The sequence below is a fragment of the Triticum dicoccoides genome, chromosome 3B, assembly GCF_002162155.2.
Source record: "Triticum dicoccoides isolate Atlit2015 ecotype Zavitan chromosome 3B, WEW_v2.0, whole genome shotgun sequence".
Taxonomy (NCBI): domain Eukaryota; kingdom Viridiplantae; phylum Streptophyta; class Magnoliopsida; order Poales; family Poaceae; genus Triticum; species Triticum dicoccoides.
Window position 1 is genome coordinate 588,516,619 of NC_041385.1, and position 12,280 is coordinate 588,528,898.

Here is a 12,280-nt window from a genome sequence, read left to right on the forward strand (position 1 = left end):
ATACGTCCTCCCGAGACAAGAAATCGTGAAGCTCACCTGGTATGGAGGGCAAGTGTATGATGTGGTACACCAAAACATCGTCTTCGAGGCACAGCTAAAGGACGGCGGCGCGCTGGATCTTCCCAGGGGCACGCTCCGTGTACTCTGCGTCGAGACCGATGACCCTCGTCTATACCTTTTGGAGGGAGTTGGATACATTGTTGATCCACTACCGAACAACCCTTGGGTGGACGGTGACGGTGGCAACTATGCGCATCGAGCCTTCGATGAGGACATGTTGGACGCTAAAAACCTGCATCTCGATCTCTTTCGCCATTTGGAACCGCTGGAACGGAGGGCTATGGTTTGGAGAATTAGGATTAGATGGCTAGTCTAACTGAAGTTGTAGATGATTATTTAAAGAGGTTAAAACAATGTGAACGCAGTGGAGTTTGGATGCAAATGAAGACGAAAGGGAGGTGAAGAAGCCGAGGCGAATCGGTTCCTGATGGAGAAGTAAATGGGAGAAGTGGCGTGCAGGCAGTTGATTAGACGGCTAGGTAGACTAAACGAAAAGGCTATGTGGGTAGACTGAGGAGTCGTACCTGTTCGTGTACGTGCCCATCCTTCCTGATAGGTGGGACCTATGCAAACAGATAAAAAAATGTGTCGTAGCTTTTTTTTGAGCCCGTGAGTGGGAGACACAACATTCTCTGGTTAAGGAATACTCCCTCCATTTTGGTGAGTATAAGTCACCTTATGAAAATCAGGTTTTCCCAAAACCTTTAGGCGTGGAGCATTAACTTCCTACTCGATCCCTTCCCAGCCTCATTAGCCAGCTTTCTCTTCCTCTACTGCCGCATTCTACCTTTCCATTTTTCCTCTTCTCAAGTGTGGAACGATCTGCATGTCGTCCTTGATGCACCACAACGACCACTCCATGCATCGCGGCAGGGCGTTGATTGGGCATGCACGAGAATTTGGTTTTGCTCACAATATGGATGATACCTGAATGATGAAGTGAACAGGCATGCTAGCACGGGAGACCTATTTCCGCTATACAATACTGGAGTACTCATGTTCCTACTACTAGTAGTAGTACAACTGTGGTACACTTGATGGTCAAAATACTATTCATCCGGCCCTCAGAGTGAAGTGACAACACCCTGCGCCTGACACTAGTCCAGGCGAGGCGGCGTGTTCGGGTTACCAAAGTCAGCCTCACCCTATGCACTGTGCAGTCTGTCACTGCTACTGTACAGCACATTGGTGCCTCGCCTCGTCTCCCTCTCCGCTCCCATAGCACCACTCTGTCTCCATCTCCTTCTCCGTCTCCATCTCCGTCTCCATCTCACTGTGCCCCCGTGTACCGTTGCCTCACTTGCCTCCCCTAGTACCACTATTCCCTCGCTAGCCGCTCCAGCACCGACATCATTCTCCCCCGTAAATCAAGCCCCCTTCCAAACTCCACCATGGCCGAACACGAACCGCGCAGCATCCATATGAGTCGCGATTGGAGCAATCTCCCCAGTGACATCCTTGACCTCTGTCATTCGTGTATGGATATGTTGACCGCCCTGCGGCTGGCTACATGCTCGAGGGACATGCACACGGCCATCATCGAAGCGAGGCCTAAGATTTTCAAGACACCCTGCTTGCTGCTATATAGTCTTGCGAGATTGGCTCACCATCATACAGAGGCGTGCATGATGCCCCTCGACTTCAATCCGATCTCCATTAGCCGAAACTTCTTTGCAGGTATGTAGTGTGTCGCCGTACATCATTTCCCTCGACATCGATCCGATCACCATCGCCCGAAACTTCTTGGCAGGTATGTACTGGGTCGGCATGAACTCCCACTGGATGGCTGCCTTCAGAGAAGACAGTAAAAAGTTGGTTCTCGTGAACTTCCAGACCTCCCATGAGATTATCCTTCCTCCGTTGGATTATATAGAGTATTACCATCACGGTCCAAGTCATCTAGATTACTATGTCAGTTGGACGGACCTTGTTTTGCAGAAGATTGTAATCTGCCAAGTACCTACACGACATGCAAATTACGCAGACTTCAAGCTAATTGCCTTGTTCGACCGTGGACTCGCCTATCTTTACGCCGGTGCCTTTTTTAGCTGGAGACAACTCGGCTCGCAGTGGATCATCGTCAAAGCTGATACACACTTCTGTGATGCTATTGAACACAATGGCATCATCTACGCGATCGACAAAGCAGATGGCACCATGTATTGCTGGGACGGCGCGTGTAAGTTGTTTCCATCTCATGTTAATGATGACGCCATGACACTGTTTGAACTTTTTTTGATGATTGGCATATCCCTGTTTGAGCAGAATTTGAGTAGAACTATGGTAATATATTAGAGACGCCGTAAATCAGCTATATTTGGAATGAGATAATTCATGCGATTGTGACCATGTCATTACAGCCAATTTGTACCCTGAATAATCAAACGGTTAGGAATATATGGATATTATCCTTATTTTACAGTAATCTATATACTAGTACTAAATATGAGTGTGTATCAATGGCCATGTTAGTTTCCTCATTTTCAAGATGTAGAAACATGCACCACATTGTTGGTTTCATCTAACCATACATTAGGGAAGTAAATGTGCATATGGAGAACTCTATATTTGGAAGTAGTGAAATCTTGCAATGCTTACCATGTGTATATACCTATATTCGCCCTTCAGCAATCAATGACTAGAATAATATCCTCACAAAATTTTTGCCCACAGAACACGAGTATATAACAATGCTTGGTCTGTTAGTTACCTTGAAGAATTTTTTTGTGAGGACAGAACATGATTACATAACATGCATGACATGGTAGTTTCCTCTGAAGAATCGATTGCGAGATAACATGAGTATAACCATGCATGGCACTTTTATATTTTCGAACCCAGTATACATTTCCCTGTATTTTCCTCCCAGTTCCAACAGGGACATATCAATGTTGTTTCTTGCATTATCCTACTCATACTCTAAACAATGCTGATCTTACATTAACAATGCTTGTCCTTTTTGATATGATGCAGTGTCCCTACAATTACTGCCCTTTGTAATTACACCACCTTTGCCAAAAACAGGGAAGCACAACTAGTTCCTCGCTCGATCAGACGACGACAAAAGACTGATGATCATTCAGACACATGAGCCGGAAAAGTTATATTGCAAAAACCCCACCGTATACAAGCACCATGTAATACGTGAGTATCCGGACAGTGACTGTTACGTCTATGAGCAGGATAACAACTTGTTGGGGCCTTTAGGATTTTCTAGTTGGAGGCGGGTAAACATCCTTGGTTCACACTCTTTGTTTCTCGGACTCAATTATCCGATTAACCAGGAGATCACCGTTGGCAAGGACCTTGATGGCAGAGAGGCTCTGTTTGCTATGGAAAACTGTGTCAACACGGCGAGCCCTAGGAGTTCGGGAGCATACTCCCCTGATTGTCAACGATACAGCCTGCAGCCAAAAGAAGGTGAGAATGACAAAGGCATCCGGATTAACTTTAATCGTTGGATGTCTCAATTACGACAGGCACTGATGTGGTTCAAGCCTTCAGGTTGATAGGTAATTGGGCTGTTGTCGAAAGGGTGGAGTACTGGTGTCTCTGGATCACTGGTCGCTGAAGCGGGGCTGCAAATTATAATGGTGTTGGATCATCTCTTCGAATGATTTTGTTGTCTTTGCTGCTGGTTCTGGATGGGTAGTTCTTTCTTTTGTTATGCATATTCCTTGTCATTTGGTCATCCTCGTCTATGTCACTCTTTCTATGTAATAGTTGCTTCTGTTTAGACTGTCATTCTCGTCTGGATCACGAGAGTCTGAGCGCTGCAGATGGGTACGTTTTGGTGATGTAGCAAGACTTCTTATGAACTATCATGTCTTGTTGTTTATGTCAGTAGTAGTCACTAGTCAGTGTTTGAATGTTGTATATATCGTTGTTTCGAACTGTTTATTGTCTCGAACTACTGGTGGGCTAAATGAGGGCATCACCATTCTCCAGTGTTCAGAGTATATCTCCTTTTTTCAAGTTATATAATTTGAGCTCACTGTCTTTTCGATGATGTACACTTGCTTGGGCCAGTGAGGTGTCGTTGAATATGGGCCGAGTAGTAACGTAATGCCAAACAGGTCAATTATGACTCTCGGGCCGAGCTCTCAAAAGATCCTGAAAAAAGGCCGGGCTCTCCAAAAAAGAAAGAATAAGGACTCTTAGGCCGACATGTGGGCGCCACCGGTGTTTTCGTGCGCTTGCACACCGAGAGCATATTGGCACGTGCTCGAAATTCATGCTACCTTTTCATCCCCAGTCTCCAGCCCCTCCCCCACCTCTGGAATCTCGATTCCTACTCTAGATCCCCCAAATCCCCCTCCTGTACTCCCTGTACTCAAGCACACTATCATGTCGCCGGTCAACGCGGATCTCCGAGCCGGAGATCATGAGATCTGTCCTGCCTTCGGTCGCTGCGTGCTGTCGCTCAATAGTGGCATGGCGGCACTTGACGACCAGTTTGTCGGCAAAGTGCTGATGGTAACCATCAATGGCGACCAGCCTCCCGTCTCGCTGGACGACCTTGTCAACGCTCTTGGCATTGCGCACGACATCCAAATAAGTGACTTGCTCGTCGAAGTTTGTCCGCCACCGGCTAATTTCTTCGTCAGGTTCCGAACAACTTTCGACTGCAGTCGTGTGTTCGAATCTTCCCGGCGTTTGTTCTGCGATGGCGCGCTGGTGAGATTTGATCGGTGGCACCCAGGATGGGGCTCGGTGCCCTATGAGCTTGAGTTTTTAACAAAGCTTACCTTCCACGGCATGCCTCGACGTGCTTGGAACAGCGAGTCCATGAACGAGCTTATCAACGACCTTGGAGGTGAGCTCGTAAGTATGTTTGTTCCTCCAGACAGGTGGGCTCTGACGGTTATGGCATGGATGAAGAAGCCGTCCACCATACCAAAGGTGATTGGTGTTGAGATACCGGTGCAGGAACCGGGGTTGTACTATTCGTCGCCACCAAGGCCGCCGCGGACCACGTTAGGGATGTACCTGTATTGAGTGTTTGTGCATGTCGAAGAAGTGGTCAATCCATCAATCGAAGTCCTGCCGCCCCCGCTGGTGCCAGGGTCCGTCGACGACATCCATTACAGGAGTCAACGTCAGACTTTCCCCGTGTTGCTCGGAATGATGGATGGCACAGGGCCTACTCCATCACGCGGCGGAGGCCACTGCTTCTTTGGGAGAAGAGGCAAGGCTGGCTGCCTGGGTGTGCTATAATTTGAGGTAACAACTGAATCTTGTCAGATAGTACTAGTTAAATCCGAGCTATGGGTCTGAAGCACTGATATGCCAGTATATTTGATTGTGACCTGTTCTAATTTTGTACCTGAACTTTTTTTAGAAAGGGTTGTACGTCAACTTAATGTGCTAGCAGGACTTATTGTGTTGTCTGTCTGTTTTCTTTGCACAACATTCAAGACATTTCCCCGTCATTTATAAAGATGATGAACCGTTATGTACGATTTCGTTGGTTTCAACATAGCCCTTCCCGTAGCGATCCACTGCTTCCATCCTGATTGTGCCGCCTGCATGAAATTTTTGTATGCAAGTTCAGTGTGCTATGATGTTCTATATGATTGTGTCAACTATATAAGTTTTTACTGAGCATCAGCAATGCATATGGCTGAAAGATGTATTTACGAGCATCAACCGATGGGTCTCTCTCTCTATCTCTCTCTCTCTCTCTCACACACACACACACGCACACACACGCGCACACGCACAAGTGGGACCCGTTGAATTATTTATTTGCTCGTGACAGCTTTTAATTAGGTTCCATTATAATCTAACTTTTTTCTTAAGTTATTAGTTGACCTCAGTGACTTCAAAAAGTTGTACAGAAGCCTTTTTTGGGCCTTTCTGGCGTCCCTGAATGTGGGCTGAGTAACCATGTTAGGTTGTACTGTACTACACAGGCCTTTTTTTCAACATCAGCAATGCAACTGGGCCGACAGTTGTACACAATATCCGGGTCAACTTGTTATCCGCCCCGCTGGGCTGCAAAGTTCCTAGGAGGTATGCATTAGGCTTAACAAGAAAATGGACTTTAAGAAATAATAAATGGGATGTAATTATAATAACTGGGCAATTACTATGCACCAAACACGTAATTAGTTTGAAAAATATGTTATTTTTGGAATTTGGAAATTTTAATTTCATTACTTGTTGCGCGCGCAATATTTCGTTGGATTTTAACGTGATACAACTTTATTTTGAAATTATATTTAACCTGGCTAGAAATTTCGGATAAAAATATTCCGGATCCCATCAAAATGTGAGATTTTTTTTGAATTCTGTCTTGAGCGGTTGTTTGAAATTATTAATCGTTGTCCTACCTAGAAGTTGGGCTGTACTTTTAACAAACCCGTAAATGGGTTGTAGTAAATTCCATTAGAATTGAAAAATGGGTTGTACATTCTTACAAATCGCAAATGGGCTATATGTTCTCTGCCAAATCTGAGCTGTGGGCCTACTAAGTTGACGCGTACCAAAGGCTTTGTCAATTTAGTCAATATAAACGATTCTAGCTGCAGTGATCGTACGATGTCCATCCAATGGCCGTAGTGCTTCTTTAACCTCTGGTCTTTTGCTCCAGCCGCCCAAAGCAGCGCCGGTCGTGTCGCGTGCTCCTGCCTCCCGTGGCCGCCTGTGATGCCGCAGAGGCCTCACCGCCCCGTACTACTCTCACCGCTGGCCAGGCCATCCCTCTACTCACCCACATCCCCTGTTATTCTGCGGCGACGGCAGCCTCACACCGCAGCCGAACCAGTGAACCCTCGTACTCCTCTCCACGCGGGCTACCACTGCTGCTGTTGGGGAACGTAGTAATTTCAAAATTTTCCTACGCACACAAAAGATCATGGTGATGCATAGCAACGAAAGGGGAGAGTGTGTCCACGTACGCTCGTAGACCGAAAGCGGAAGCGTTATGACAACGCGGTTGATGTATTCGTACTTTTTCACGATCCGACCGATCCAAGCACCGAACGTACGACACCTCCGAGTTCAGCACACGTTCAACTCGATGACGATCCCCGTACTCTGATCCAGCGGGGTGTCGGGGATGAGTTCCGTCAGCACGACGGCATGGTGACGATGATGATGTTCTACCGATACAGGGCTTCACCTAAGCACCACAACGATATGACCGAGGTAGAATATGGTGGAGGGGGGCACCGCACACGGCTAAGGAACGATCACGAAGATCAACTTGTGTGTCTAGAGGTGCCCCTTGCCCCCGTATATAAAGGAGCCAAGGGGAAGGGGGCAGCCGGCCAAGGAGGGCGCGCCAAGAAGGAGTCCTACTCCCACCGGGAGTAGGATCCCCCCCCCCTTCCAAGTAGTAGGAGTAGGAGTCAAGGAAAGGGGGAAGAGAAGAGAAGGAAGGAGGGGGCGCAGCCCCTCCCCCTAGTCCAATTCGGACTAGGCCTTGGGGGGGCACCCGGCCTCTCCTCTCTCTTTCCTCTAAAGCCCAATAAGGCCCATATACTCCCCGGCGAATTCTCGTAACTCTCCGGCACTCCGAAAAATACCCGAATCACTCGGAACCTTTCCGAACTCCGAATATAGTCGTCCAATATATCGATATTTATGTCTCGACCATTTCGAGACTCCTCGTCATGTCCCCGATCTCATCCGGGACTCCGAACTCCTTCGGTACATCAAAACTCATAAACTTATAATATAACTGTCATCGAAACCTTAAGCGTGTGGACCCTACGGGTTCGAGAACTATGTAGACATGACCGAGACACGTCTCCGGTCAATAACCAATAACGGAACCTGGATGCTCATATTGTCTCCCACATATTCTACGAAGATCTTTATTGGTCAGCCCGCATAACAACATACGTTGTTCCCTTTGTCATCGGTATGTTACTTGCCCGAGATTCGATCGTCGGTATCCAATACCTAGTTCAATCTCGTTACCGGCAAGTCTCTTTACTCGTTACGTAATGCATCATTCTGTAACTAACTCATTAGCTACATTGCTTGCAAGGCTTATAGTGATGTGCATTATCGAGAGGGCCTAGAGATACCTCTCCAACAACCGGAGTGACAAATCCTAATCTCGAAATACACCAACACAACATGTACCTTCGGAGACACCTGTTGCCACGCCCAATATGCGACCCTATCCAAAAGGAACTCGAAGGTCCCACCAAGGATAGACCCGCATATTGAAACGCTTTTGCAAGGTGGATATCATTACATCAACATTACATAATAGATGGGGATACATACATAAGGCATACAATGCCACATGAATACAACGTCACAATACATAAGAGCCACATCCGACTACGGATGAAACACAAACAGAAACTCAAACGACATCCACCCTGCTAGCCCAGGCTGCCGACCTGGAACCTATCCCCTGATCGAAGAAGAAGCAGAAGAGGAACTCAACGCAAGCAAGCATCGCTCTCGCATCATGATCATCGCACAACCTGTACCTGCAACTGTTGTTGTAGTAATCTGTGAGCCACGAGGACTCAGCAATCCCATTACCATGGGTATCAAGACTAGCGAAGCTTAAAGGGAAAGGAAAGGGTAAAGTGGTGAGGTTGCAGCAGCGACTAAGCATATATGGTGGCTAACATACGCAAATAAGAGCGAGAAGAGAACAAACGGAACGGTCGTCAACTAGTAATGATCAAGAAATGATCCTGAACTCCTACTTACGTCAATCGTAACCCAGAAAACGTGTTCACTTCCCGGACTCCGCCGAGAAGAGACCATCACGGCTACACACACGGTTGATGCTTTTTAATTCGGATCTGGTGTCAAGTTATCTACAACCGGACATTAACAAATTCCCATCTGCCTATAACCGCAGGCACGGCTTTCAAAAGATTACACCCTGCAGGGGTGTCCCAACTTAGCCCATGACAAGCTCTCGCGATCAACGAAGGAATAGACGTTCTACCAGGAAGACCCGATCAGACTCGGAATCCCGGTTTACAAGACCTTTCGACAATGGTAAAACAAGACCAGCAAGACCGCCCGATGCGCCGACAATCCCGATAGGAGCTGCACATATCTCGTTCTCAGGGCAACACCGGATGAGACAGGCTACGAGTAAAACTAGACCTTGAGTTGCCCCGAGGGGGCCCCGCAGGCGGCTCGGTTCGGACCAACTCTTAGACAAGCACTGGCCCGGGGGGGCTAAAATAAAGATGACCCTCAGGTTGGCCGACCCAAGGGAAAGGGATAGGTGGTGGTGAGGCAAATGGTAAAACCAAGGTTGGGCCTTGCTGGAGGAGTTTTATTCAAAGCGAACTGTCAAGGGGGTCCCATAAATCACCCGACCGCGTAAGGAACGCAAAATCCGGGAACATAACACCGGTATGACGGAAACTAGGGCGGTAAGAGTGGAACAAAACACTAGGCAAAAGGCCGAGTCTTCCACCCATTACCAAGTATATAGATGCATTAATAATATAAGAGATATTGTGATATCCCAACCAAAATCCTGTCCACCATGGAGCAATCTTCAACTTCACCTGCAACTAGCAACGCTATAAGAGGGGCTGAGCAAAAGCGGTAACATAGTCAAACAACGGTTTGCATGCGAAAGGTGTCAAAGGTTAGAGGTTCATGGCAATTTGGGATGGCTTGAATAAACAGGTGATAGGTAGCGCAGCATAGCGAAAGAACGAAGCAACTAGCATAGCAATGATAGTAGTGAGATCCAGGGTAGCGGTCATCTTGCCTGAAATCCCGCAAGGAAGAAGAACGAGTCCATGAAGAAGACGAACGGATGAAGCCGAACCAAGCGTAGACGAACGATTCCTCACGATCGCAACGAAACAGGAACTAACAAGAAGAAGCACACAACATGGTAAACACACCACACATGAGCAAGGCAAGATGCACAACAAGCATGATGCATGACAAAGCTACATGAAGCTACTCATGGCAAGAGATGATGCAAACAAGAGCAACACATCAAGGCAAGTTTAAATGAGGCCGGGAACAACATATAACAATTCCGGTAAGTCCTCATATGCATATTTCGAAATTGGTCCAGATCTGAATAAACCTTATGTTCAAGTTGTTAAACATCAAGTTAAGATGCACCAAGATGATCTACACGAGATACTAGTCAAGTTACATATAAAGTTCATTAGATTTGGAGCTATGGCCTAGAAGATATGAGCAAAACAAGTTAAACATGACATTGATGCAAAATGCACCCAAACATCAAGCAAACACCTCAAAACAAGGATGCAACATGATAATATGAAGCTACATGCAATTCTAAGCAAGTTTCATATAGAGCACACCCAAAACGGAGCAACGGTTCAACACATGCACACTATACAAGTTTAAAGGACAAGCTGTCCAAAACAGCAACTAGGCATATTGCAAGCATCAAAACAACAAGCTACAACATCTCAACATAATAACAAAAGTCATGGGCATGAGGTACAGGTAAAGCATTACAAAATATGAACACTGAGCTATCTCCAGAAATCACTAGAACATGCTCAAACACACATGGTAAGATTGCAAGTTATAACAATTTCAGACTTTGCAGAAAATAACATCATGATGCAATGTTTAGAGCTATCAAACAAATTGTTACAGGAACTTATCATGGCAAACAAAGGAATGGCATGAATCTACTAATTGCATATATCAAAAGTCCTTTACTGACCATAAGTCAAAAAGGATCAGAAAATATGATGGCACCCACGTAAACATGGCAAGTTATAATACAGATTCATACATGGCAGAAACATAATTATGAAAGCATGTAGATGAGCTTGTGCAACTCTCTACAGAGCAATACATAACATGGCAAGGCAACCAACAGTAAGAAGACATATTTGTGAAGCTAAGCATGGCAATAGCAAGGTCATAGGGTGCATGGATCACTAGCAAAACACATGGAAACAACTGAACTTAATGTTAACAGGCTGACAGCAACATTATGAAGCAACTTTAGAGCAAGACTAGAACAAGCTATAGCAAGCTATAAATGCAACCAGGGGCATGGATGGATAGAGGATGACATGTAAATCAAAACATGTTTATAGAACATCTCCAGATTATGCATAGAATTATTAGTAGCAACATGTTTATATAGCATCACGAAATAACAGATTCAGCCTAGCAAAACAGCAACATCATGTACACTACTTAACAAGCTCGATACACTCACCACAAGTCATTGCATGACAAGATAAGCATAGCATAATCAAGAAGACATGTTTGTGAAACAAACCAAGTCAAGAACAAATCCATAGCATGCAAGGATCAACTATAGCAACCTTGGCTAAATTGAATAACAAGTAAACAATCTGCCAGGAAACATTCTGAAGCAAAAGTAGAGCACTCAAATGACATGCTAGACTACTCCATAATTGCAGCCAAGGGCATGAATGGATAGATAACAACCATATGTTCAAAACATCCTTACTGAAGCATCTCAAAATAAGCATGGATCTCTCTGTAGCATCAAGTTTACATGGCATCAAAATAACAGCAGAACATAGACTAAAATCAGCAACATCACGATGCCTAGTTTGCATGCTTGTGCTAGTCACCATATTGATCACAAAAATACATGCTAAGCACCTCTGTAAAGAAGACATATCATAGTTCAAAACACATGAAGACATCAACCTCATAGGATGCACACATCAATCATGGCAAAAATGACAAAAGAGCTCGTTCTGATAATAGACAGCAGAAAACATCATGAAGCACTCTTACAACGATGATTCAGGAATCAAGACGACCTCAAATAAATATGGTGCAATGGAATGAAATGATGCGATCGTTGAGACGAACAATTTGACATATTACACGTGCAAAACGGAGCTACGGATGCAGAGTTACAGCAGGTCAAACATGGCATGAAAATTACAAAATCTGGGACTTAGCAGTATCGGGGTCAACCTCGAGTCCACACAGATTTCGATGCACGTCGGAGATGTTCGCCGGAGAGGACGGGGAAGACGGCCGAAGAGGTCGGGTCCGGGCCGGATCTGGCCGGATCCGGCCGGATTCCGACGGGGAAGGCGGCTAGGCGACGGGGTGGAGCCGTGGGGAGCTCCAGGCGGCGGCGCGCAGGGCGACGCGAGGCGGCGCAGCCGCGGTGACCGGCACTGGCGAAGATGGCCGCGGGGCCGGGCAACTGCGGTCAGGGCAGGCTGCAGCGGAGGAGGCGCAGGGGGCGGTGAGGCGAGGCGCGAGCGCTCGGGGCGCG